At 38.7% G+C, this 25685-nt stretch overlaps 1 long non-coding RNA gene across 1 annotated transcript; it reads right to left on the reverse strand.

Annotated features, from left to right (window-relative positions):
- Nucleotides 1–3008: 3008 nt before the first annotated feature.
- LOC142059504 (uncharacterized) lies at nt 3009–13432 on the reverse strand. The gene is made up of 3 exons (XR_012661387.1): nt 13246–13432; nt 6090–6162; nt 3009–3146 (listed from the first exon to the last, which is right to left on the reverse strand). It is a non-coding gene; the product is annotated as an uncharacterized LOC142059504 (long non-coding RNA).
- Between the last annotated feature and the right edge of the window lie 12253 nt (nt 13433–25685).

Here is a 25685-nt window from a genome sequence, read left to right on the forward strand (position 1 = left end):
ATAATTTTCTACATTTTTATTGGAATCATTTGACAAATACGGAATTTACTGATTATAATGAAAAATCCAGAATTAATAAACTGGAAGTCAGAAAGCCATGAAGGAGAAGTTAATCACTACCCAAGAAATATACTTTTTTTCAATTCAGCTGCAAATTAAGTAGAATACACTGGGCAAAAAAAGGAAACAGTACAAAAATATATATTATTCCCCGATTTATTAAAAAGCTCAAGAGCCTTACTTACAAATATATTTTGTAAATATAGTTCTTCCAATTCTGTTCAAGAAAATAATAAATGTGCAAAAGAAATATATATTGGCTGCATAGCAACATAACAATGTAATAGATGGAATAATGTTTAAAAACATTTTAAGATAGCTGTATCCATGTGTTCAAGACAGAATATGCAGAATGATTTACAAATAGCTTATTTTATGTAGGGTTTTTTTTATTATTTTAAAGCATGATTGAGTTACAGGTAAGCTGGGGGAAAACAATCTGCCATTTCTGCCTGAAGTACAGAACTTGTCTTTTTTTTACTCTTACAGTCATATTTGAGATACTGTATTTACTTTCTGATGGTGTGGTGTTGTTAATATCTCATAAATACGGTACAATTTAAAAGAAAGAGTTTGCAAAAGACCACAGAATACTGCAGCAGAGAAAAAAGACACAGTAAAAAAGAGGCGGGGGGAAGGGGGCGGGGGAGGGGGATTGGCTGGTGGAAACAAGCTAGAACTAACACCTGAGCTTGTACATAGCTGTGCATTTGTGACCAATATTGCAGCTTAGAGAAGCCAAAAATTGCAAAATGGATGAAGTTTTCCTGAGTACCTGAAGTAGTAATTCACCTAATGTCTACAACAGCCAGGAAACAGATTCCCTTTCTGCCTTAGAAGAGCCCATTTATCCATTTCACTGGGGATTTGCTCAGTGTAAAGCTGCAGAAAGCCCATGGGCTGACAGAGGGAAATGGCATCCAGCAGCACAGGGCAGCCCAGGCAGCCCATCAAGAGCAAAGCCACAAAACAGAGCCAGAGGCAGCTCCAGGGCTGCCAACACAACTGCCTACAATAGCTGCCAACGAGCCAGAAACTGCTTGTGGGAAAATATCACTTACCCTTAGCATCTGGGTCCCGTGATTACTGTCCAAAGAAACACAGACTGGTACGATAATGGCAGGATAAATAGTGCTTCATTTCTCCTATTTCTCCCCCTTTACTCCCACAGATTTTTGATACACACACCCCCCCGTACTTGTGTACAATTTTAAAAATATTTGTGTTTTTAATCTTTGCGTTACTCATGAAGTAAAGTGAGTCTTCCTGCTTCATCTCTAAAAATAGCTTTCGCACACTTCCCTTGGCTCCCTATGTATGAGACATAGTGGGGCTATTTGTTACCGTTATTGACATGTTTGTGGTGAACTGCAAGCGTGTTTACAGTAGAAATGAAGTCCCTGCTCTCTTGGAGGTAATCCTGGGGTGTCTAAAAGACTCATGGGAGTCCTTGACATGGATTCTCTAAAACGAATTTCTGTTCCCATATAAATAAATTATCCTGGTGCCAAATATTTATATTTTCCTTCTATTTCAAGAAGGGAGCAGATGCAAAAGTTCCTGATGGTTCTAACAATAATGCCCTGCGCAGGCTCTCTGCTAGTGGGGATAAGGAAGAAGGGGAGGAAAAAAGGAAGAAAAGGGCTTTGTACTTACAACTTGCAGTGTAATAGAATGAGAAATGTGGGGTTTGCAACGAGTAAATAGGGCAAAGTGAGAATTGGCTCCCTGAGGTGATGGGTGTCAAAAATGCTAGGGAACCTAAAGGCCAGAGATGCCTTATAGCTAGTGAATTGGCCCTAACTTCCCCAAATTATGCCGAAGTTTGCTCAGGATATTTTACAGTTATTAGCTTTTGTTTGAAATTGATATATTTCCATTTTCATGCAGTACCTGTTCACTGAGGGGAGAAAACTCTTTCTATTAAAAATATACAGCATTATCATCTTACCAGCATAGGCTGGTTTTTTCCTGCAGAAATTCACCAAAAGAAGTAAACTTTAACCAGAATTGCAGTTTGTACATTTGCACCATACTGAAGTGGACCCAGACAGTCGCTCGTTAAAACTGTCCAGTTATGTGTAACATATATTGGATTTTGCAGCATGCCAGGTGTTAAACAAAACATGAGGTGACATCATTCCGTGGACTGTGCTATAGAAAATACAATCTTCTGGTGGTTTATAGGAAAAAAACCACACTGCTTTTTGGTGAACTGCATATAAAATTATGGAAGTGTACAAGTCTTTATTCTCTCTATATTTTGAAATTGGGCAAATCTCTGCCTCTGCGTGTAAAAATTCATGTTTATAAGCAGAAAGCCTACACTAAAGCTTTCATTAAAAATATTCTTTCTAGTAAGGAATAAGGAGCTTAGAGTAAAATAAACAAAATTTATAGGAATATCTGTGGACTGCAGGTATATTTAAGTGTATAACCAGCAAGAAAATATCCCAGGGAGGCTAACCAATAACATAGGAGGAAACTGTAAACTGAGTTCCTGTGTAATAAACAGAGTGATACAGATTCAATGCCACAATCTGGTTTTTGTTTTTTTAAATTCTCACAGACAGAAAGGTGTTTGATTCCAGCAATGGACTCTTTTGATTGATGGATTATTTCATTGAATGTTGCTGAGAGATTATTATTTCTATTCCCGTGTAAACTAATGAATTCCAAAACTCATTCAAATTTATAGTATTATCTATACCTTCATTAAACAAATGGAAAACATTATGGCTGAACAGTTCTGGCTCCTCCTTATTCATTGGATGAGGTCTATATTCAAAACCAAATGTGTCTCCAGTGTGAGGCCGAGATCTTAGAGGAAGGTACTGTACATATAATTAGTATTAGCCAGCCTTATGCTTGGAAACAAGAGAAACAGTATATGTGAAAACGCATCGCTTTCAGTGAGGAAAAGTACAGAAAACTAACCAAGGTACCTGTGATATGCTACGTGGTCTTTGCTTCCAATACTGGGGAAAGATGAGTAGAGTCAACTGCGTTTGATAGCTCTGAGCGTAGTCAAAAGGAAACATACCTTGGTCAACATCGCATGTATGCCAAGAGGTGCTGGGATGACTCTGTTTTATGTTAAGCAGAAAAGTTAATAGTTGCATAAAAACGTATTAAAAGGCTATAGCTGAAATCAGGCTTTATATGCAGGTTTTCTATGTATTATCGTGCAATACCATAGTGCTGTTTTTAAAATAATTTGAAAAAAGCAAAGAAGGTTATTTGTTCTTTTTAATAGGAAGTTGACACGTAGAACATTTTGCTCGCTTTTTCTGTCCATATTCAGTTTGTTTGTTGCTTTTTTCCAGTTATCTTAGTGTATTGAATATTTAGTGGCATACAGATCTTGTTTACATTCAACATTTTCATATTTCATTGTATTTTAATTACTACAAAACCTTATGCACAGGCTGCATCATAATATTATTTGCTTCCACTCCACTGCAAATCATGTACATTTCCTTGAACATGAGAATATTTTTAATTTTTAATATGGAATTGTTTAAGAAGGCACACAGTTTGAGCAGTTCCAAACAAAAACATGCCAGCTGCATTTCAGGACAAAAAGAGGCATTATATCTTTCTTATTTTAAAAGAATGACAGTGCCACTACGTCCTTCACAATCTTGTAGTTCCTACATGACCAACAGGGAAATGTTCAAATAGTCACTAGTAAAGACATTGTCACTGGTATCCATCTATTTTTTAAAAACCAAAATGTTTTTCCTAAAATACATGGGTTTTTTTCTATGGAAAGACACTTATGCTTTTTACAGTCAGGCATTTCTTTTCTCTTAAGACATCAGCTGAAGCTACAGAGAACTAGTTAGCTGCACACACACACTCCATGCTTACCCTGTATTCTTTGGAATAACTGTCTAAATTTTATTAGGATTTTGTTATAATGATGTTATATGATGTCCTTGTTGTGATACCTGCGTATGTAGAGATCTTAATATTGATTTACTGTGTCTTTTGCCCATCCTTGAGCAGTGTAGATAGCAATTACAGCTGTTGGTGGTATCTATTTTGTCTTTTCATAATTGTCATTTCTGGTTCTACTTAAGATTAAAATATGAAAATTGCATCACATGCACATGAACGGGGCATCAGCTAAGTTATCAGCAATATCGTGGCAGTGTCATCATTTTAACCACTATCCTCTCCATTTTGTTTATGAAAACTGCATACTGTAACATAAACTTTTAGAAGGAATGTATCATCACATGAGTTGCCCTGACAAGATCCACTCGTTCAGATCATCAATATCTTCCCCCAAAAAATCATCAGGGACAGAGAAACACCTGTACAGCTGCACCAGATGTTTCTGAATAGTTTTGCTTGGGTTGCTGTCTGAGACTGATCAGTTCAATGCTGATTCCTTAGCTTGATCTAAAATCACTTACAAGCTCTGTGCTGTCAGGGTTTTGCTCAGCTGAAGTTGCAAAGGTGCAGTGGCACATGCACTATCTTAACTGCACAACAGATTTTTAAAAAGCAGTAAAAAAGCAGTAGATTTTTAAAAAGCAGTAAAAGTAAATACATGCTCCCCAGTAATCAAAATAAACCATATTCAAACCGTATACTTGGAAGAGAGGTAGGTAATTTATGCAAAGAAACAGCAGAAAATATTTTCAAATTGCCCAAGTTCCTGTTTTTAGAGAAGTAATTTTCTTTAGCACTAGAAAAAGGAATCCTTGTGCAGGGATGACTTGGTGTTGGTTTCTTTATAATCTGTTCATGTACAACACACGGCTGAGAAAATGGAGAGCAACCATTACATGCAACATCCTCCCAAGCATCAATGTTATCTACCAGTCCTCCCTAGCAGGGCATTCTATCAATTGTCAATGAACAGAATCTGTATTTAAAATGAAGTTGAACAAAGAAAAACAGTATGAGAAAGTGTTTGGTTTGGTTTTTGGTTTTGTGCCCTTTCTTGTTTTTTAAACATACTCTGGCTGGTATTTTAAAAGATCTTTTGCACACATTTAGATACAGCTGAAAACAATTAAATACCCTCTAATAATTAATGTATATGCAATCTATAGCATACATTCTCTTCTTATTAGAGGCTCTGGGGGTTTTTTTTTGGTGGTGTGGTTTTTTTTTTTTTTGGTTTTTTTTTTTTTTTTTTGCAATCTAGCTAATAAAGGCTTTCTTTTCCACAAGAGAATTTTGACAGGGTTGACTCCAGACGGCTTTCCAGCTGAGGTCTGGGGCCTTGCTGAACCTTCAAAATTTTCCCATTTGAGCTGCATCAAAGTGAAGGAAATTCAAGGATCACTAACGTCTCAGATGGTAGCACTTGCCCTAACAACCAAGGTTCAGGAATTCTTTGGAGCAGGCTGAGGTCATTTTTCTCCCCTTTTCTCCTAATGCTTTTCTCTATTAATCAGAGCTCACAGCTCAGATTGGTCTTCAACTTCCTCCCAATCCTTGCTAAGCCTGTCATTTCTAGCTATTATTTACTTTAATGGACTTTGGCTGATCCCTTATGAAGCTTTGGATCTGAGAATAATAAGGCTGGAGAGTAACGGGCACAGACATGGGTGTGGGTTTGCCTGCAGATTAACCGTGGCAGATGGGCTTTATTGCGGTTTCCTGTGTGCCGAGTGTTGATTGAGAGGGTATAATGAGAGAGGTGGTGTCTGCACAATGGCTGCAGCCACTTCATTGCACCTCGCGTCTAAACAACCCCATTTTTCTAAATCTTTGGGTTGTGAAATTTTAGGAAGTCAGAGCACAAGAACAAGTACAAAAACAACTGTAAATAACCATGAATGTTAATCCAACCCTAATTGGTCCCTTCTTTCATTATGGGTACATTTTGCTGAGCTTCTCTTCCCCACCCCCCTTTTCTTTTAACAAATGAATGATATGGACAGCTATGCATACATTTGACTTTTATAACAGTTTAACTCAAATATTACTTCATATCAACTTATATGATTATTAATATTAATGTCCCATTAGTTTTTGCATTATTAACAGCAGCAGCAAAAGCTTACCTTGCGATCATCCTGTTATGCTTTAGGTTTTTGTCATCTCAGGGAAATTTGTTTGAATTAAATTATCTATTGTCTAGAGGATATCAAAAATAACAGCAGGAAAATTGCTTAGTATCTGGCAAAATGTGTCAAAAATATGCTTTTCTAAGTCCAAATGCCATTAACTTTCAACACTGATCAGATGATAAATTATTTTCAGCTATAGGTACTGTCAAAAGATCTTTTACAAATTCCCCATTTTAAAGATTTTACTTAATTCCTCCCTTTCACTGATGGATTAAATCACAACTATTGATTCTTTTCTTCCTTTGGGGCTTTACCCATCTGTCCTAACGCTTTCATCCCAGCACCCCTTGGGCTGAGAGAAGTGTTCTACAAATGAACCAGTGAAAACCTGGAGAAGATTCCAGGTCAAGTTTGTGTACAAGAGTTTAAATTTTTAGTGACAGTCTTCCCTTACCGCAGACGAAAGTTTCCACACAGAGCTGCACAGGCTAGCCCCACCAATTATCCTCCTCCTTTGAAAACCATTATCAAGTTTTTCAAAACTTCTTTCATTTCACTGTTGTCACTCGATGAAAAGGAAACTAACCACCATGTCAAGACAACTCGGCTGCCTGGCAACCAAGGGCCACATTTTAATTCTGACTTGCTTCTGGTCTTGACTAATGGAAAGTGACTATGTTAAGCCAGTCAGAAGAGTTGTTTGTCACTTCTGAAATGCAAACAAAACTATATTGTTTCGAAAGTCCGGGACATGATTGATGTAAAGATTTACAGTAACAGCATTCATTTGCTCTTGTGTTTTAGTGGGATTGATGTCATATCTTTTCATGCTTTATTAAATGCTTTTGGAGAACTCAAATACATGATGCTTTTTGTCCTAAAGAGTCTAAAGAGATTTTTCTTATGCAAGAAAACTGGACTCCAGCTTGTGAGATTTAATGATTCAACTCAACATGTGTCTGTAATTTAATAAGAAACATCAGCTGAGAAATGTGAATATATATCAAACTGACAAAAAAAAAAAAAAGGCAAGATAGGAAAAAAAAAAATCAACAGTTTGGGGGAGGGGAAGGAAAGGTACACCGCTAACTTACTGGCAATAAAGTTTGTTTGGACAAACTTTCCCACAGCTGAGTTAATTATTTTCTCTCCTAATACCAAAAAGAGAAGTTCAAATTCTGCTCCCCACCTCTTTAACTGTAAATATATGCATTCACAAACATACGACCATTCCTCTAAATTGTAACCGAAAACATTATAAGTAATATCAACACCACTTAAACTCACTAACTATGACAGATTCAAATAGATTTATCAGTTTGTTTCCAAAGTAATCTACAAAAAACCCCTCTAAAAACAATTGTATTGCAAATTACTTTTATAAAGGCCAGGTCAACTTTTCTATTAAATTAATGATCAGGACAGGATGAATGAATCTACAGTTCTCTCCTCTGCAACAGGGAGACAGACTCACACACTCTCCATGTATAGATACAATTTTTTTGTCATTATCCATGCAAAATATGTGTGTGTGTATATATAAATATATAAAGAGAAAGGAAAACATAGCTGTTGTTGTAGTTTCTGTTCTATTTCAATAATATAAATCACTTTTCAAATGTCTATTATTCACTGAGGCAATAATTAGTGAATATTCAGGGTAATGGGCTTAGGCTTTTACAAGTATACTTATATCAGCATCAATGATATGCTGGAGCTCTTTTCCAAAATAATACATTTCTATTTTGCTGTGGCAATACCAGTTAATAAACAGAACCTTGTAATTAATTTTTTAAAAAATAGATATTAAAATTTAAGCACAGTAACAATATATGCTCTAATTACTGTTGCCACCTGGGATTCTTAAGGATGGTCCACAAGGCATCCACCATGTCAGTTCTCTGGGTAGAAATTTAAAAGTTTTGATGGACAGAAGGTATATGTGGAGAAAAGAGAAGCAATTCAGCCTACTTTAAGTCCTGGTCCTTCTTGGTCTATGGTGGATGGTGATCTTATTCCAAGCCTTCCCACAAATCAAGCTGCCCTATACTCAGCTCATGCAATAAAAAACCCCTGCCTACCATCCTCAGCTAATGAAATGTGCGACATTATTCCCCATGTTATCTAACCTTACCAACCAAATGGTCCAATATATGAGCGGTCAGCTCAGCACCAGCACTGTGCCCTCCAAGGTAAGAGGATAATGGATATTGATTGCAGGTGGCTGCAAGGAGCTATCATGTTGATCCAGTCCCTAGAGTATGACAGTATTGATATCAGTGGTGTAAGCAGCTGTCAGAGACATATAAGCAGCCTTTCAGCTGAGACCCATGCTGCAAGAGGTCAGAGCACCTGGCAGAGGACAAGCAGAGATAGCCTAGTGCCAATAATGCTGTTGCTCTTCCCATAAAACCAGGCTCACAGGGGAGGGTGCAGGACCTATTTTACTTGCACTGAATCTGTTGGTTTGTTGATGCAAGGGTGTGCCTGGAGCCTCCCTTCCACAGTCAAAAATCACCAGCCTTCGAGCTCCTCTGGGAAAGGGTAAATTCTATCTTCAAGGCCATGAAGCCACAGCATTTTCTTGTTTGAGTCCAGGGCTCACAACGGCCAGCACAGAACTTTGAAGGAATCCTGAATAATTGCACTATATCAAAGCAGGGAGGCCTCGGTGCTTTGCTAACTATGTGAATTCCACTTTGTGCTGATAGTATGGAAAAGGCTATATTAAGTATATGGATTTGTTATATAAGAGAGCTCTGCTGGACAGATGAAGCAGAGAAATAAGGATGTGTGCCTGTCTACCTTCCAGAAAATAATTAAGATCTCTGCCAAGACCTGCTACTTCAGGATTTCTCAATGCATGATTAAGTTGAAGCATTAGTGACCTCAAGGAAGGAGAAGGAGGAGGAGGAAGGGAAGCAGCTGCCCAATCTTTCCACTGAGTGGAAGTCAGGATTGGCTTAGACACAATAACTCCATTGACTCAGGAAAATAAATATGCATTCATTCAGAAGATTATCTAATCAGTCTAGGTCTAGATATTAGGTCAGAGATTACCTCAGCCTACCACCACAGTCTCAGCAAAGCCTGTATCTCCAAGAAGAAACAAATTAAGAACATGCACATTCCAGGATCACAGCATTTTTACAGTCCTCATCATAGCCAAAAAGCAAAAGCTGGGTGTAAAACTGTCTCTCTATAGCCAAATTACACACAAAGTATGTTGTAAATCAGCTTCACCCCAGGGAAGGCAAGCTGTAAACTACCTATCATTTTTACACAGCTACATATAACCATCATGGTGGAGGAACCCTGAAAAGGTCAAGAGATTTTTCTAAACTACCTGCATCTCCAGAGTAGCTCAAGAAGCCACATAATCTAAGGTCCTCAGATAGTATCTGTCTGCTGTTTTTCTCCTTATGGACATGAATGTGTAGCTTTCTAACTGCCTTCAGCTTCTGCTGAATTAAACACATTCCAATGTCTCTAAGCAGCACTTAGGCAGTTGCACTCCTCTTTGCACTCTCCTGGGTAATCCTTCTGGGGGAAAGAATACATAACAAAGCCCTCAGCTGACAATTCGGGAGTCTTGCCACTGCTTATTGCCATCAGTTATTTTTCAACTGATTCAAAGATAATATGCAAGGGCTGAAAGCTTGTAGCTACTTCTTTTGAGACAATGGAGACCAAACACTTCCTCTTGATCTTGGGCATTACCCAAGAGTTTCCAGTAACCGATCTTAGACCAACTCAAAGGTCAAAAAAAAAAAAAGGAAAAAAATATTCTTTTTTGCAGTATTTGAAGGCCCATGCTCCTCCCCAAATATAAACATGTGAATGAAATTGCAGTTCAGCTGACTGAAACTTTATACAATAGTTCCAGGTTCATAAACATTTCATGAAATCAGATTCAATTTCAATTACAATACAAGTACTTCCATGAGCGGCAGAATGAAAGATGCGTATTCTCCCCTGGCTTTGTACTCATAGTTAGATTCCCTGGGACCTCAGGAAGTGCAAAGCTCCAAAGGAAAGTGCTGTCCCAGGTGAGACATTCTCTGTCCTGCAAGGACTCTTGGTATTTAAGAAGCCTTTCCCACAGAGGGAACAATAGCACATCTTCCCTTGGCACCAATTTCCACAAAGTTTATAGGAACTGGCCAGCAGATTCACTACCTATAGGGCACAGCCTGATACAGACATAAAACAGAGACAGAGATGTGTGATCATATAAAACATATTTACAAACAGGACAAAAACTGGACTTTCTTGGGTCTAGACAGAACGAACAATAGGAAAAGGCCAAGGCTACATAAGCAAGGATTAATATAATACTCAGTGGTGAACCATTAGTGTCCCTGTCTCTTTGTCACAGAAAAGAATTTTTTCCTTAGGCTTCTGGCTAAACTGCCCTCTATAGCACTTGCCTGGCTTTCCATCTGGTTTAGCCAAAACTCTTTCATCTTTCACCTTTTATACTGCTGCTTTCTCTCTTTCAGTCCTGCCTTTCAGCTGCTGCTGATCTTACCTTCTCCCTGCACTGCAGGCACATCGCCTGTTCTGATCCCCTTGCTAATTCTCATCAGCAACGGCATTCACAGCCCATTCCGTTGCTCCCGGGAGGGCAGGCTGACCCTTCCCAGCCTCTGATTTCAATTTCCTAGGCTCTTCCCAAGCCCTTCACCTTACTTCTGGCAGATTAGGGATCTTCAGCTGTGCTCACACTGCCCCCTGTCCCAGGACAGGTCTCTTGCCCTTCAAGTCTTTTAAAATCCTTATCTCCAGGAAGTGAATCATGACTTCTTGTTGCTCCAGATGATGCGCCAATGCCTCACATTGTGCTTGTTTGTCATCTTTTCATAGTATGTTCCTTTCAGCAGTGAATACAGCTTATTTGTGTTGCACACAGTGCCATGCAAATTTAGGGCACTATTTTAATGCATGATAAATAATTACTATAATTAACAGAAAAACAAAATGCCTCCTGGCAATTTGTCAGGACTAGATACCTCTTTCCCTGCCAGATATTTTCATATGTATGACATGTACATATAAGATCCCTCTTGCCTCTGTGTAGGGACTTGCATCTCCCATTAGCAGTAATGGGAATTATGTGTGTTCACTGAGGGGAGACTGTAGTCTACCCTGGCTGGTGTGCTATGTTAGTCATGCTTTATTGGATCATATGGAGCATGCCAAATAAAAAAAGAAAAAGCACCTTTCCATCTTCATTGTTCAGAGAGAAATATATAGGAAGCCCCTGTACACAATCATGCTTTTAATTAAGTGTTATTTGCAGGTGCTATTTCTCTCCAATTTCCGGTAGCCATTTCTAAAGGAACAATAATAAAAATAATCTGGAAAATAAAGTGATTAGGGATAAAAATTAGCTAGAGTTACTAGACTGATAAGAAATTTAAAAAAATGAGCAATTTTAATAAACCACATTTTGAAACTATAAACATCCTTGTATGGGTAGATGCTGCACTGCAAAATACTAAACTTCATTTCACTATCAATTTTCTGATTCATCTGAAGAAGTTCATTATCTGTTAAATTGAAGGCAAGCCTCCCACAGAGGAATGCTATCTAAAGATGGATGTGTTTGTGTGTGAAAGGATAGCCTTTCTTAGCAGTTTATCAAAAAAGACATTCATGGACTAGTTACTATACTTCACTACTTTGTAAATATAAAGTACAATACATACATACAATTGTATGACAGTGGTTCATTTTTGTCATCTGGTTGTGACACATTAATACAAATTTAGTCCAAACATCCAAAGTTATGCTGCTAGGAATGTTGCCATCTGGTTTTAATGAATATCTGGGGTCCATTTTTCAGTTAAGCTTTTCTTATTGTGTTTGTGTGTTGCTTTTTCCAAGCTATCTGCATAATTGCTTAAAGATTTTACTGCAATATTAATATCCTCACTGTGAATGAGGGAGAAGGGCAAAAACCAGGATGACAAAGGCTGAAATGAGGTGAAAGGCAAATTCAATTTTTCCTTGCACCATAGAAACCTCGTCAGGACTAGCTTTATCTGGTAATCCACATTTAAACTTTAACCTGTAGGGGGGCTCTTTGTGTTAGTTAATGTAAGCATAAAAAGAGTCTGAACCACTAATCAGATTAATCATATTTTGTGGGACTCAAAAGCTTCATTAAAAGGACCTCGTTTCCAAGCTACGCATTTCAGAAAGGGGAAAAAAGTTGGCTATGAAAAGGAAAGAGTAACACTGCAATGCAAAAAGACACAGACTGTGTGTCTCCTGGAATTAAACCAAATGGAGTTAAGACCTGGAACAACATCCACCTTCATAAAAAACACCCTGATGATGCCAAAATAATTAGGATATTTTACTATTGAAACTATGCATTCCCTACATTTACAAAGCTTTATCTTATGCTCGAGAGAACTATTTATTAGATAAATACCATAAATGTCTTCCATTTCCTCACATTTATGGGAGTCTCCCTCTCCACTGAAACAATCATATTTTCTAAGTACTTCAGGTGGCCCCTCAGAGACAAGAAAATGTGAGCTTCAGAAGAATAAGATCTGGAATCTGTCATCTGTAGTCATTCACACAAGAAGCAACCCAGTTCCCTAAAGACCATGAAAGTGGAAGAGCAAGCTACTGTCACAAGTTGGCACAGCCTTGTGCTCCCTTTCAAAAACAACAGGATAACTCTATTTTCAGTAAATAAATGGCTTACCACTAAAGAAATTTCAGTGAGCTGTTGCTCATGCCTATGGAACAAAACATGGTTTAAGATCAGAATCCCACCCTCAAGGTTTTCATCATTAAGTTCAAGAGGAACCATTTGCACTTAGGAAAGCGTGAAACTCATTCAGATCTCAGCCTACCCTGTATTGTTCTGGAGTTAGGGTGCCTCTGAAATAATGAGATGCTTTGAAGAAACAATGATGCAAGCGAATGACAAAGTTGAAAGTCTTATATTCGGAAGATTATTCAACACTGAGCAAATGAAACACTTTAAAGCAGTTACATTCCCCCTAAAATGTCTTGTATTTAAGAGGTGGAGAGAGAAATCAAGACATGACATCACTGGGATAATCATCTGAAATACAGACTCACACATTTTCCAACCATAGGATTGGGGAAGTGGAGTTAGCCTCACCTTTGTTTTCCAAGCGAGGTGAAGCATCCTCATGCTCCTTCACAGCCAACCTGCTTGCTCATGTTTCACCAGTATGTTTCCATTTTTCTTTCCCCATAACTTGTCATGATCTCTTCTTGTTCCCGCAAGCTGCACGACCCTCTGCATGACCTGTATTCGACAGGTAAGTTCACTCCTGGACCATTCAGGTAACCTAAAATACATTTTTACGCACACATTGAATTCTTCGCTCTACGTGAGGTTATACACAAATTTATAACCTTCTAAATGTCTGTTTACAAGTTTTGTCCATAATTCTACTGTGACTGTACTCCTTGGCATAGTCAGTTATACCTAAAGGCACTGCTTGTACCCTGGGTAAGGTGACAGCAGGTGAGGAATCTTCTGTACAAAATGACAAGTCACCAAGGTATTGTTGTCACACTGCAAAGCTCAGAAGGGAAGAAAAGAGATTGGGTGGGCTAAGCCCCTCTCCCGCCTTCACTCTTTCATAGAGCTGATGTTGCCCCATTGCTGCATGTGCTACAGAGGCTTTAAAGAAAACACAATGGCCAAGTTTTCTACACTTCGTAGACCTACGCTTCACACAAAGTTTTACCACAAGCTTTCATTTTATGGCTGCATTTCTGACTGTGTGCCATTGTGTGCCATCCTGTGCCCCGAGGTCTTCACTGTTTCTTCATCAAACCAAGCAGCTGTCGAAATGTGCCTCAGCTCCATCCAGCACACATTCCCCAGCTTTCCCTTCCAAGGAAAAGGAGGGGAGAAAGGCTGGTGAATGCCAAGGTCTTGCTCCAGTGAGGATCTGGGATGTGGCCAAGGGCAGGCCCCCAGGTTCCTAGGGTAGATGGAGACTATGATACCATTGAATTCCTCAGAAAATATCACACAAATCTAAGTTATTTCTGAGCTGAATTCAGCACGTGTTTGTATCAGTGTAAATCTGGAGCAACTGCACTGGCTTTGGCAGAATCCTTCTAAGTCTAGGCTAATGCAATTTAAAGCAGAATCTAGCCCTGCAGTTTGGATAATAAGCAAGAAATGCTGCCCTAAAAGTACAGACACAAAGAATTTTGCCTGAACACAAATAAAACCAGTTCATAGGTCTTACAAAAAGCTATGAATCCAAATATGATCCAAATCTAACTCAAAAAATTTAGATCTTTGAATTAGGGGAATTAAGAAAAGCACTAGGATGCATTAGTACTATTTACCACCATTTTGTATTGGGTCAGGTTTTCTCAGCCTTACTGATACTGTCTCACCTTGTTTTATGACAAATTCCAGTGGCATCCGTATAAACACTCCCAGAATATATTTCCGTGCAGCACAAATAGCTATAGTAAAAAATATCCCCTATCAGCTTGTCATCTGAGCTGTGGTAATTCCCAGTCCATAGCAGGGCAGAGTCAAAGGGATTAGCTTTCAGCAGCGCTGTCAGTCTGCTAAAATTGCTGAAGATGGTTTAAGCTAGCCTGCTTGCCTTCGCCCTGAGCTGAACTAGGGCTGTTCCCATGCCAGATACACATTTTAGCTGAGGTTAATGAATAGCTGAGAGGAAGCAAACTACTGCAGCTGTTCTGAATACGCTCTGGGTATGTTTCTTATTTTATAGATTGGGAAACTGAGTCTCAGAGACATAAAAATCACATGCCTGTGCCTACAGAAGTTTGTGGTGGTGACCCTCAAAGAACCAGAGTCTTTAACCTCCATGTCTGCAGTCCTTCCTCCTGCCCATATGTCATTTGCACTCCAGCCACGGTGGCACAGAGCAGGAAGCGCTGGCTGTCCCTGCAAGCAGGGCTACTGGGGTGGCAGCTCGCTAGGCTCGCTTGCTCCTTGCCCAGCACTTGGGCAACTCAAGAGGGCACGTTCATTTCCTGAAAGATGGAACTACAGTGGCAAAGAAGCAAATGTGTTCAGCAATGGAGTTCAAAGGCTGGAAGGATTAAAATTAAACTCACCAGCTTGCACAAAATATATTCAATAATTTTTTCCCCCTCATTTTAATTCTGGGCTCAGGTAATGGGTTTTCTACTAAAACCATGTAAAAAACCAGCCAACTCCATAACAAGCTAAAGCATCAGCATTTGTTCAGCCAGAATGATGACAAGTGTCTAGGGAATGCGCATTTGATGATAAGTTTTTCACAAAGATCTTGAGAATCTCGGTGAAAATATGATGATAAACCATTTATGAATGTCTGGCCCTGCCTTGCTTTAAATTTGTGGGTCTGTCAAAACCAAAGCAATTGTTGAGATGGTTGCCTAAGTTGGATGATGCCCACATTTCCTGAGCTGCATAATGTTACTTGTGTCTGCTCATTCCAGAATAGGTTTTTCCTTTTTTTTCTTAAAAATAAACCACACCAAAACCAAACAAAAACCCCCAAACCAAACAAACACCCCCTGTTTTATTTCCGTAACTGTTAGAAAAATTATTTTTAAAAGTACTACAAGCCTTACAAATTCCAAAGAAAAGCAACATTGCAATGCCCACCGGAGATGCCCACAGGAAAGCAGCAGGTCCAGAGCTTTTACCACTTCAAATAAAAATTTCTGTTCTGCAAAAAGAAAATCCCTCTCTTCTATAATTCCTGACTCTACAGATCATTAGATAGGTAAAGCAAACTTCAGAGCTTTTGATCATTCACAACTCTGGAAAGAAGTTTCCCACAAAGCTCTCCATGTTAAAACTCATGCAGAACAAAACAGCACCGTGGAGCTCAGCAGTGTTGCGAAGGAGGAATCTGTGGCACCCTAAAGCCTGATTGTATGAAAATGTCTAATGTTACCAAGAAAGCAGAGTGGGGAAACATTCCCATGACTGCTTGGTAGGGCTTCACACCTATGAGGCACATGTGAAGATAGCTTTGCACCTATGAATATCACACAGAGTCTGACCCTCATTTCTTTTCTGACAACTTAAGTAATGTTCCAGCTGGGACCCAACTATAAACATTTTTGCACTTAGAGAGCAATAAAAAGAGAACACATGGGATAGGAAACACTTGGTTAAATTTGCAGCTTTTCTCTACACTATAAATAATGATGTTGCATTTTTTCCTTCCTCCTCCTGTCAGCCGCCTTCTTTTTCCTTGCCCTGCTGTACACTCGTATCTGCAATCTTTTAAGTACTGGTTTAAGTGATAGTATCTAATATTCTTTGGGACACCATATGTCATATGGCAGACAAGGGAAAAGCAAAATTAGCTCCCTTTTCTGTTTGGGCTGCCCCAAACACAGTGCAGATCCCATCCATAAAATTCCTGATATGTGTGACTCTGCACAGGGAACTGCAAAATTCTTCCATATTGCTCAGTGAGGTTCTACAGATTGGGTTTGAGTGCATGTAATGGACAAAAATATAGAAAGTGGTAGTTCCTTGAGCATCATAAAAGATTTGGAGGTAAAGAGAGGGTACAAAAGATCAGGACAGGTCCCTAAATTGCCTGGATGCAGTACAAGCCAGCCTCCAGTTGTTTGGATTTCTGTTTACCCTTGCAAATCACAGGAGGCAGTTCACCAGAGAATCCGTTGGTTTGCTATATTTCAGAATGTTATTTCAGCTGGACAAACTATGAGCAGTTTTGCAGCTGCAAACATATATAATGTCTTAAGTTTTTAGCAACAAAGTGGCACTGTATCCTAAAGACATTATATTGCTATGGTATAGTGTTTTATTCAGATGATCAGAGTAATAAAAGAATAGTTTTCTATTGCCTGAATTGCTGTTGAACCAAACAGCTCATTTCTCTCCCTCTAAATGAAGAGAAATAAGGTATATTTCCTGTGTTTGGCACCAGTAGAGTATTTTTAGAATGTTTCCAGTTATGGACCCATCTGCATCCTGTTCCACTGTTACTGCACAAAGGAAGGAGAAGCAGAACTGCACAATAACAGAGGAGGGATAAAGAAATTACTCCTAGTATATTCTCTTCTCTTAACATGAAAACAGATTTCTAAATATTATTACCTACCATCTCATTTGAAAGGCTGCACTTCACCAGTGCCAAGAGAATTTGCTCTATCAAGATCATAGTATGGGCACACTGCTAACTCATGTTTGCAAGCTAGCATCACCTAAATTACAGTTTTATGACACAATATCTGAAAAAGAAGGTTATACACAGTGAAACCTGATTTTAACTGGGAATGTAGTAGTCAGTTTTGTAGGGAAATTTAGTCACTGAGGGAAACACGCTTTTAAAACCCATATTGTCTACAGGAACAGATACAGCACTACTTTTCAGACTATCTCCTCATGTGCCTTAATAATAGCACTTTATAAACAGCTTTTTATAATGAAATAAGCGTTAACCCACGTGCATAGATTGCATAGATTGCAGGCCTCAGTCACTATAGCACAATCCCACTCTGCTTCTGACTCATCTCGTGTTGCAACTTCCCTGCTTTTAAATGGTTAAACTTCCCCATAATAGATTTGCTTTTAAATATATTAAACACTTCATAATGCCATGCTTCACCTATATGTTGTGTCTTCAACCCACTAAATGCATGCAGAACTGAGGCCTCCAATGGCTGAATGAGTTGCCTAAGTCTATACAGTAAGTTAGCATGAGAACAGAAAAATGAGTTTCATTACTTTCAGTCCTACACTTAGGCCACAGTTTCTACAGCTACATTTCTATTACTACAATAGAAACTACACAGAGCTTAGTCTGTTTTGTTTCCCTCGGAATTCCTTTTTAAATGGACAGCGATTATTTGCATCTCCTTTCCTAAGAGTATGGATTGAAATCACCTTAAGAAGACTCAAACTATTTGCCTAAGATGAGTGATGTTTTTGGAAACTTTCCCTAAACCATCCTCATTTTCAGTGTGAAAGTAAATACTGGCTTCACTGTGCACCTGGTGAGGCCAAGGTGCTGCGATCCCTCATGTTAGTAGGTGAGTCCCCTCTCATTCCTGTACCACCAGCACATTACTCTTCCCTTCGGCTCAGGAACTGGTGAAAGCTGTGCTCTGGACTTCACACACCAGCAGCGGAACAACTCTTTCTTCTAGGAAAAGGTGCACTTCTAAACTTAACAGTGTCCATGCAGAGTAAGCCAAAGACGACAGTATTGATACTGGTGGTTATGTGACCTGGGTGAAAATTTGCTTAGTTTAGTACTAAAGATATGAAGTGCTGCCTGAATATTGAGTGTTAAATTAATATGAGAGAGAAATATAGTCTGGGATCTAATGGACCCTTCTCTTACTTTCCACCAATAACTCCCTCAGCTCTCCATCCAGATGGAACTTGTGTCTTCTTGAAACAATAATCACATGGGTGAATTTTCCAGTAGCTTTTCAAACGATTGTAAAACTATTTTGCAAAGTGATCCTGGGGAAAACGTATAAATGGTCTTCAATGCAGCATAACCTTTTACACCTAGCAGAAAAACAAATACATTCCAGTGAAAACCAACAATTTTACAGTGACATATGAGCATTGATTTGCTCAGCTGGCTGGTGGTGGATCACCCACAAAAGAGTTTGGAGGGTCTCTGTGTAAGAACTGGGAAGTTAGGATTAGAAACGTGTCTGACTTAGGAGGAAGTTTTAAGCAATTAACTCTGCAAGCACACAAAAGTGAAGCACAAAGAAACACTAATGGGAAGAGATCATTAATGCAATCCATCCACAGTCTCCATCTATACGCTCATTACCTGCTGACAACAGCAGTAGGATTTGCCTATATGAGGAAATGGACCAAAATAGCTCTTGCAGAATAAGCCATTCTTCAATAGCTTTCTGTTTGTCCCTGTGTGGACACTGTAGGAATAATTAGCGCACTTATTCTGTTCTAGAATAATCAGCGCACTAATTATTCCAGACTAAAGTATCTTTTATTCGAAAACACTTTGTCCACAAGGGGAGCTATTGTGAAATGGCTTGTGCTCCTCTGCACAATTTCCATGTGTAAAAAGGACCTAATCCGTGCTGTTGGAATAGCTGTACCCCTGGACTCCAGGAACAAACCAAATTATAGACAAGCTCTGATTCTCCCAGGCTGGTTTGCTAAAGTAAGTGAATACATAGCGCTGTTGTGAAAACAGGATTCAGCTGTATGACAATGAATAAGCTCTTCTTTCAGGAGTTTTTTCTTTATAAAATTATTTTAGTTACATTTGCATTCAAGCTTATTACTGAATTTAATGATTGTAGTGTATAGACATAGTAGATGAGACTTTGCCCACTCTTTTGCAAAGTGTGAAATGCTGAAATTGGATGGGCATATAGTGTAACTAGCTAATTTGATGGGGTAGCTTTACCCAGTCTATGTGTTTAGAAACATCACTGATCTAGCAGTTTTTTGTGATGCAATGCAATTAAACTGAAGACCAGTGTGCCTAGACAGTGACCCCACAACACTGTTAAAAACCTTTTAAAATGTAAAATGAAGGTTGGAAACGGTAGTGTCAGATCTTACTAAACTGGGAAGATAGACCCAATACTCTAGTGTGCCTACTACTCTCCTTTCAGCAGCCTGGCACACCAATTTTGTAGAGTAAATTGCAGAGACAGACTCAAGTCTCTCCTTCTGTCTGGCTTTGTTGTTGGTGGCTGTTTTTTGGTTTTGTGTTTTTTTGTTTTTTGTTTTTTTTTACCTTTTCATTTTATCAAGGGAAGTATAAGCATACCTCAAGAACCAGTCCCCTCCTTCCTACTCAGAGAATGGCAGAATAAAACACTGGAACTAGGGGATAAAACCCTTTTTCTCTCACACCACATGTGAACTGGCCCAATATTTGAGAACTATAATGCTCAGATAGCAACATTGTGCAATATCCTACTTTGTGATATTGGATAAAAGATAATTGCATGCAATAAATAATATACTTTTCCACTCCCATGTTTCATACAGGTTGCACTGTCTCACCATCCATCCTCTGCCTTTGTCTCACTAGAGGGAAATCAAATGCAATTTGGGATATATTTCAAAATAAGTGGCGTCATTGCTTAGCATGTATTTGCAATGGTCATGGGACATGATTTTCTGAGGTTTTATCAATTTCTGCTGTGTCTGGCTAGGATCTAGGAAGATGTCTGATATTTCTCAAAAGACATTCATTATCCTGAAGCATTCAGCCCCTTCCCACGGTATTATTTTGCTATCAATTGCTCAATCTTTGATCTTGAATTTTATTAAACCCAAGATAAACTGTTAACCAACAACTGCTCCAAATTTACAACTAATAAAATTTTCTATAACATGTTGAAATGGACTAAATTACATCGATTTTTGTTATATCATAACCACAGAATTATGCATAGAAAAGTTGTTATTAAATAGCCCCTTACCTGAGGAAAATATTGAGGTATACAACACATCTGTAACTCCAAAAAGCTCTGCGGATGGATTTATTTTCACTTTATGAAACTAAAAGAACAAATTTGATTTGTGGCAAATAACATTTGTCTATTTAAAGCTCGTAAGACAGCTTTTTGTTGCTAGTGATTCCCATAATAAGTTTTTCCTCAGTTAAAGTTTCTGTTCATTTACAAGATGGATGCAATTAGAAATACAAGATGTTCAGTATTCTCAGCTCAGACTCTGTTATCTTGTGTTTCTCACATGCTACTCTAGCTGTTCTACCCTGAATTGAACTAAATTATGATTACTAGTTAAGAACTGAAAACACTGCCACTTTTATTTCTTTCTGTGAGTTACTTTATAAATAAATACTTTCAATTACAAAATTGTTCCCAAAGAAATGGGAATTATGTTGAAAGTACCCCACTGCTGCTGTAACAGTTTCAGATTTATTGAATCCTTCTCACTGTATTACAATAGCTCCTGCTGTTTTACCTGGACTGCAGCAATGCCAGATTCCAGCCTTGTATTTTGCAATGTTTCAAACCATCTGGGACAAAAAAAAAAAAAACCAAACCCCAACATTCTTCCATCTTCAATCTTGTGATTAGAATCAGAATGGAAATACTAAGAAGAAATTTTGAAATGTCCCTTTCTCATTTCCAATAGCTTGGGTAAGAGCCACACAGCTACATTTCAGTTTTACAGTTACCTCAGATTTTACAGGCAAGGGTCTGATTTTATTTTATTTGTATGTATTAAGGCCAACCCTAGCACAGTGGCACAGACGACACAGCTGAGTGAGGGAGACGAGAGAAGAAACATGTTTAGCATTAAAACAGTGCTGAACTTGGAGAAGCATACTTCCCCATCTGCAGCTATCCTACAGCTAGTGCTGTGCTCTTAAAGTCATTCTTATGAGGAAGTTTCATATCAAATTTCTTGATCTTATTGTCATAATCATTAAAGTGAGAATACAGGCTCCAGATATGGGCTTTACCACTGTATGAAGGCATGCTGAATATTCAAATGTTTAGATAATTTCACCATCCTGTTGCTTTAGTACTGGATCGTTCTCATTTGTTTTTCAACACAATAATTTCAGAATGAAAGCTATACAATGATACTCTTCCTTCCTTATATCTATACAGACCTTTGTAATCAGACTTTGCCTTAGTGTTTTAAATTGCTGCTTCTTTCCTTTCTGCATATATTTATGTACATTTAGCCATTTTAAGTGTATATCAGAAGATTTAGATCACAGAAATTACATGCTATTGCTGGTTTACTGACCATTGCATCACAAACTGCAAGGAAAAAAATACAAAGTAGTAAAGGTTCCAGAGTGAAGAGAAGCATTGACTTTGGTTTTACACTATAACTAACTCCAGTGGACACTTCTGATGCACCAAGTGACTGCCACAGTGCTTTTTTTTTCATCTTCTGGTTAAGCATGCTATGTATGTGTGCACAGGAGAGGGAAAGCCTGCTACTGCTTAGTTCTTATCCATTCCAGCACCTAGTATCTAATGCCAAATACCCACCCATTTTAATTGTTTCACTGAGGTAAAAGGGGTTACTTACTTGTACTTACTGGTCCTAAATAATAAGTAAGAGAACTAAATGATACTTAGAGATTGTTCCAAAACGATATAAACAGAACCAGATCAGCTGTCTTGCCAGTTGCTTACATGGAGATTCCAGAAAAGCTATCCATAACACATAAAATTCTTTCTTTTTATTTTCATTCTTGACAAACTATTCTTTCATGAACACAAGGGCAGGAAAAATCAACTGCCAGATGGTGAGCTAGGGTACTAGCTATTGGATCCAATGGTATGCTGAAAGCAGCCAATATTGTCAAGGAAAGACATTTAAAGGCATCTGAAAGAAAAAGCCCCCAGTTTCTGGGGAAAAAGTAAAACAGAATGAACAAAATGGACAACTGCAAATTGGATTGCTGTGTAAACTGAGATTAGAAGAAAGTGAAATAGATCCAGAAAAGCCATTCAGACAGTGTCTTTTGTTATAAATTACATATACAGAGCAAGCCCTGCAAACAACTAGCGTTTCATGCCAGGAGGACAGAGAGTATGTACATAAATTTATGCTGAATTTGTTCAGAGGTAGATGACATCTTTGGCTTTTCTGACATTCTTGTTCCTGTTCTTCACTGGTATTCCCTTCCCAAAGTATTACGGAATGCTTTCTGTGTACTATTGCTTGCCACCTTTGCAGATGCATTCAGAGTGCTACACATTACTGAAATTAGCCCTCCATGAGATCCTGGCAGTTTAGAACAGCCTCAAGCAGAGAAAGAGATAAACACATATTTGTATAACTATGAAATGCCTCAGTTGAAGGTAAGCAAAGAAATTAGACTTGGAGAGTTCATAAGGGGAATGCAGATCATAAAATCAACACACTCCCTGAGATAAAAATAATGACCAAGCACTTTAAGCATGTAACACACTGAAGATCATACAAAATGAGCTTGGCAAAGCACAATACACAGAACAGTCATTTGCAAACACCATACCATGCTCAGATCAGGGAACATTCCATATAACCTCACTCATTACAGGTTTTGTTTTTTGATAGGCTACACAGTGAATTTCCAAGTGTACTTTCAAATCAGATCCTAATGTAATCTCTGTTTACAAGCTGGACTCCTTTCCTTTTTGAGTTTCTTGCCAAAACGCAGCTCCCTGTCTAAGATTTAAAAACACCTTAGACTTCCCTATGAAATTAAGGGCTTTTAAATTTTTTTCCCCCACCACTCAAGAGTAAGCAGTGTCTTTGGACATCAGTTTTCCTTCATACCATCAACATCAAACAAGAGTAACTCAAGCGACTGCAATAGTGTGACTCCAGACATTCACCAGTTTAATCAAGACAAACATTTGGCCTTTAGAAAACTGGGTGGTTCAAGTCACCTTCTCACAATCTATTTTGAAATGTTTGCTGAACATGGCAGATGTAACATGAAGATACCTCTAGACTATGACAATAAGCCACAATAAGAAGTTTGAGAAAGATATAAACTTCATACAGGAATCAGAGTTCTGTCTCTTGAATGTTAGAGAAAAATATTATCTAAGGACAGATTATCCTGTAACCATTGATGGCAGAGTTATTTTACTTTCCTCTGAAGCAGGTGCTTCTGGTTCCTCCCAGTCATTGGACTAAATGGACTACATGTGAAATGAAAAGGAAATAAAATGGGTACTTGTATGCATCACCATTTTCATTTATGGACCTAACAAGAAAACGACCTTGTACAATTACATTCTTCCAATCAGCATCTAATAATTTTCACTATTCTTTGCACACTCCAAATTGAAGACCAACTGGTGTCCAGATGTCTCTCAGATTTATTACCATCATAGAATAGGGAGGGAACAAGGTCCATTGTTACGCCCTTCTACTACTGCACAAAAATGCAGAAGGATAGAAGAGGTGAGGGAAAAGCAGGACCATGGCTGAAATTCATCCAATGTTTTGTCTACCAGAACTGGCTGACTATGCTAACAGAAAGATTTTTCATCCCCTGAAGTGGAGCAGCAAAGGGACAACTTCTTTAGGCTGCCAGGACACCTAGCAGGGCTTCTGCATTTTGAGACATGATTCCTTGAGGCAATATGACTGAAGGGATGCGGCTCCCTCCAGTGCAGGGTTCTGCTTAAATGCAACACTGAGCCCTGGAAAAAGATATTAACTCATTCCTCATTTGAGCTGCCAAACGTACTAGGAATACCTGGCAGCAGCTCCCTGCCACGCTGCCAACCATTCTAGGTGCACAGCCGGCTATTTCAGCGATTTCAGAAGAACTCAGAGGATTTGCAGCACAGCAGCAACAGCAGCAGAGGAACAAAAACAACATTTGACTTCTTTGCACAAATGTGCAGACTCCCAGACTGGAGTTAAACCCGTTTGGGCACAGACCTCCAGAATTAGCTAATGTCCTGCATGACCCAAACCCAGGCTCAACTCCCTCTCTATAAATCAGACAATTAAACAGCCAATACCAAGCAATCGCCTCTCCTATTCTCAGAATGTTTTATGTTCACGTCACAAGCAATCCTGCAAAGCCTTGATAGGTATATTCATTATTTATGATCTGCCATAATTATACTGGGTACTTATAGCTTAGCCTGCAGGAGGCAGTGCCATGTGTGGAAAGCAGAACTTATCAATGCTAATGAACTTTTGCAGGGGATTTTGAAAAACTATGATTTCTTCTAAAAACAAGAAATGCAAAATGGCAAGAGTTTAGCAAGAACATTTGGTCTAGGGTAAAACTGGGGAAGGCTGCCACCGGTTTTGAAACATGAGTTTTTACCCTCAAAATTTGTCCCTTCAAAAAAGAACTTCGGCCCTTCTTAGCTTCTACTTATATGGTGTCCATGCTCTCAGTTCTTTGCACAAACTTGCACAGACTGCACTGGCATGTCTTAATAGCAAGATATTTATGTAGAAGGAAGTGCCCACCTTCAGGCAGAAGCTAGCTACCACCCACTGGTAGCATATAAACAAGCCTGCACTTTCATGTTAAAAAAAAAAATTAAAAAGGTGATAAATCTGGATGGGAATATCTCTTTGCATTTTTATTAATGCAATGTCTGTGAGTAAAGATCAGGAAAGTGGCTGGCATTCACTCAAACAGCACGGTACCTATTGGTGTATATAGGCCTAGTGATATCTCTCGGATTATACAAAGTAACAAATGTTAAGGTCCAGCAGTGTAAAGGAGGCAGAGGGCTTCAGACAACATGGTACCCTATGGCTGTGGTAGAAATGGTGCACATCAAGACACTGGCAATACCAGTAAGGTTTCAAACACTCAGCTTTGAACTGAATTAGTGAAGAGAGAGATGATAAAACAGACACTCAGCAGAGGCTCTTCCCAGAATGCCAGGCAATGTTTCAGCTTTTTTTTTTTAGCAGTCTGCTAATTTGTGTTTATCAGCACAATGAAAGGTGGGGCATGGAAACATACGCAGAACTCAAAAGCTAAAACTGGACTGCCTACATTTCATTCTCTTTTTATTAACCATCAGCGAGTATTCTGCACAGACACAGCCCATGAAAGTAATGATAGAGAGAAATTAATTAGA

This window comes from Phalacrocorax aristotelis, chromosome 7 (assembly GCF_949628215.1).
Source record: "Phalacrocorax aristotelis chromosome 7, bGulAri2.1, whole genome shotgun sequence".
NCBI lineage: Eukaryota > Metazoa > Chordata > Aves > Suliformes > Phalacrocoracidae > Phalacrocorax > Phalacrocorax aristotelis.